The sequence below is a fragment of the Gossypium arboreum genome, chromosome 1 (genome assembly GCF_025698485.1).
Source record: "Gossypium arboreum isolate Shixiya-1 chromosome 1, ASM2569848v2, whole genome shotgun sequence".
NCBI lineage: Eukaryota > Viridiplantae > Streptophyta > Magnoliopsida > Malvales > Malvaceae > Gossypium > Gossypium arboreum.
In genome coordinates this window covers 113,760,447-113,764,474 of record NC_069070.1, presented here as the reverse complement: position 1 = coordinate 113,764,474, position 4,028 = coordinate 113,760,447, and the positions used below count along the sequence as shown (strand labels likewise).

At 27.0% G+C, this 4,028-nt stretch overlaps 1 long non-coding RNA gene across 1 annotated transcript; it reads right to left on the bottom strand.

Moving 5' to 3' along the window:
* Window positions 1-2,980: 2,980 nt before the first annotated feature.
* LOC128295314 (uncharacterized) lies at window positions 2,981-3,722 on the bottom strand. The gene is made up of 2 exons (XR_008285673.1): window positions 3,517-3,722; window positions 2,981-3,408 (listed from the first exon to the last, which is right to left on the bottom strand). It is a non-coding gene; the product is annotated as an uncharacterized LOC128295314 (long non-coding RNA).
* Window positions 3,723-4,028: the final 306 nt, after the last annotated feature.

The following is a 4,028-nucleotide window of genomic DNA, read 5'->3' as shown; positions in this document are numbered from 1 at the left end:
CTGAGGACCGTGGCGGTATGGGAATGTTGTAGTGGGGGTATGGGGCTGTTGTGGTGGGGGTATGGGGTGTTAGGGTTTTTGTATTATTTGGGTCTTTTAGTTTTGGAGTCTGGTCTGGTTGTAAAAGGGTATTGGGTCTAGTTTGTAATGGGTCATTTGTTTTAAGTGGGCTCCGGGTTAAGTAATATTAATGGGGTTAAGGGTTTAATATTTGTAATGGGTATTGGATTTTGGGCCTAAAATTGGCACTGTACAACATTTTAAAATTAAACAAAAATTTATGTTGTGATGAATTTAAATTTAACAAAATAATTTTAATAGTGTTTATAATTAGACTTAAATTCTAAAATTTAAAAATATAAAATCAAAGCATTAAAATTTAAATTTATAAAATTTACGAATTTATTAGACATTTTAACAAAAAAAAAATTATGATCGGAGATTTTCTGTGGAACTCTAAAATACGAAATGTTAGATAAAACCAACAAAATTTACAAAATTACCAAGACAGGCAATAACTGCACAAAAGAAATTTCCATAGATTTTTGGCTATTAATTAATAATTATTAAATAATTTTCGGTTGACCTCAAGTCTACTATAAAGCAAGGGGATGAGGCATTAATTAAAAGAGTACATTTTATTGACCATTTCAAAGTTATCATGTTCTTGTTGAAGCGTAACTTTTGAAAACTAAAGATTATGAAATTTAGGTAGCAAAAGCAATTAATGAGTGCATTAAAATTTTGGATATGTTTTTCCTTTACTTCTTGTTTTATTACGTTTGGAAAAGTTGGAAAATATTTGGTACATTTTTTATAGAGTTTTTGAATTTTACAAGTATGATAAAAATTGTAAGTGTTCTATAAGAATATAGTAAATTATTAAAAGTATATATTTAAAAAAATTATATATCTTAATAAAGTTATTTCATTCAATAAAAAAATTGTACTGTTAATAATAAGTTGACATGAGAATTGTTGTCAATGTAGAAGGATATGAGTTCGAGTCTTATTTGAGCGTATTATCCTCCTATTTAGAAGTTAGGAAGGGCTATAGATAATTTTAGACATTCATCAAAAAAATAAATATGATTAGAATCTATAATAATTTTTCAATAAAATAACAACTCTTGCTAAAGGAAATTATAAAAAAAGGAGATAAAATATGAAATGGTATAAAAATAATAATATTTAATTAAAATGCATATGACGAATTGAAGCTTATAAAAATTCATAACAATTTAAATATATGAAAGAAAACTACCAACATATTATGAATATATTCTTTAAATTGACTCAGTATTAAAAATTATGTAAATGAATTCAGATACAACATAATACCAACACACAAATCATTGTATAAATTGAGTCCTATGATAGCTTATGCAAAATTAACTTAAACAAATCATGTATTCAAAAGCACGTAAAAATTATATACAATCAGGCTAAATCAGATTTTTTTTTTAGGGATGCATAATTAAGTGGTAAATTTTTCAATAGTAAAAATACAATTTTATTATTTTAATAGTCTATATTTTTATATTTTTGAAACATTAAATCAAATTTTTGTTATTTTTAAGAGAAAAAGTGTAATTTTACTATTACTAATTTAAAATTTTATAAATTATAAAAGAGTTAAAAAATTTTATTTTAAAGAGAGTCGAGGCCTTACCAGCACCCCTTAGCTCCGTCCTATATACAACAAACTATTAACATGTAGAAATATATTTATAATATTTTGAACCCACGAAAATAACAAGAATATAAATATAGTATGAAAATAACATAAACAGATAAGTGTGGTAAAGTCGTCCCTATTACAATTTTTTTTGTCATGAACATGGTAGTCAATACCGTATTGGTATTGGTCATACCAACTGATATTTTGATTCGTTTTGGTCCGTTTCAATTAATGTCGACTTAAATCGGTGCGAACAAATTTTTGATAGTTTAAACTAATTATTTAATTTTTTTATCTTAACCATTTTAAATTTCTATAATTATATTTAAAATTAAAAGCTATTAAATTAAATTATTCAACCTAATAAATTTTTTAAAATTTATTTATAAATAAAATAAATATATTTATATGGATGTAATTGAGATACATTTGCATGTATATATAATATATAATTTATTTTTTCATCAAAATAATATATAATTTGTAAAGAAACTAAAAATTACACTATAGTTATATATATGAAAAATATTTAAATGTATATATAATTTATTAAGAAATTAAAAATGAGGCTATATATATGTGTGAATATTTTGAAATATCAATAAGCCCAAACGGTACAGCGAAATATACAAGTACCGGTACATACCAATACCCAGACAAAAAACAGTATACCCACCAATACGGTACTGACTACCTTGGTCTTGAATCTCCATGTTAGCTTTTGTTCAATAATTATAATTAATCATATTCAATATATATTATTTTAATAAAAACTTTGGCACATTGATAAATTTTTATGTACTTTTTAATAAAATTGCCTATCTATAATATTTTTCATATCTTGGATTCGAAATTTTTATGTCTAATTAATCATATTCAAAGTTGATTGAGTCTTAATTCGATTGGCATAAGCATTGTTGTCAGTGTAGGAAGACGTAGGTTCAAGTGCACTGAAGCGCATTATCTTCCTATTTAAGGATTGAGGAAAGGCTATAGGTAATTTAAGATATTGTATAAAAAAAACAGATATGATCAGAATCTATAACGAAATTGTATGATATATCATATAAGAATTATTAAATATTTAAATTATTTTACTTATTTATTATTTCTAGTTATTACAAATTATCAATTCAAATATAATATCATGTATAGCCAAGTGCGGGTATTTCTCTTATATTTATAATATGAAAATACCTTACGAGAGTTTGACGTTGTTGGTAGAAATCTTGAGGGTTTAATATTGAATCCCATCATACAGAATTTATGTGTGAACTGATTAGTGGATTAATGAAACAATTATATTCTTGATTGAATCTTGATTACTAGTTATTAAAAGTCGTAAGAAGCCATGAAGAAGAGCTCAAAAGAACTAGTTATTGCCGACGCACTACATATAGTAAAACGAAGTACATAGTCTTAAAAAAAACATAAATCATGGTCAACTAATGCAACTTCATGATCTGGTTTGCCAACTTTTTATTATCTACATATGTTTATATATATTTCATTACAAATTCGCCAATGGATCCTATTCCTATAGCTTCTCCAGCACATTCAAGGTTGAGGTGGAAATTAATGGCAGTGTCGATTATACGTGGGTATACAGGGCTGCTTCTTGGGAGGTTGTGTACCTGGTATGCAGGATTTATAAGGCATTCCACGGCCACATGGTACAGCAGGTTTATTCCTCCTAGGAGTGTTAAACACTGGTCGATCATTGATGTCTGCAAAATTAACAGCCACATAATTCCTGTGTGGTGTATATAACTAAAACCATTCATAAAAGTGGAGATTACTATAGAAGTAATAAACTTGTTGATGTAATTACTTACCCTTTGCCACCAGTTGTCGAGCCATGGTGGAAGTAGGGATAAAGAGAGTGGAAGCCAGGAGAATGCATACCATCACTAATAATGCTTTCATTTTGGGGGGTATATTGTTGTTGTTAATAGTAGGTAGTTTGTGTTAAGCATGGCCTTTCTTTCGACTACTATTTATAGGTCGATATCTCAAGTGTGTTGTGGCTACTTTTCAAAGATAATTTGTTAATAAATTATTATTCACTGTATAAAACTACAAAATTTGACAAAGGGAGGACTGAAGAAATTTCCACGGCAGGCAATGGGTTAGAGCTATTGTCCCTTTCAATTTCAATTTCTGTCTTTTTATGACCCATATTTCCACACAAAAATCAAATTTGTAGCTGTTGTCACTTTCATTATTCTCTCACTTGGAAAATTAGAAACATTGTTAGTGATGGACTTAATGGATAGAACAGGTAAGGAGAAAATTTATTGGTCAAGTTTATGTTTGCTAATACATATAATGTATAAAAATATAATTT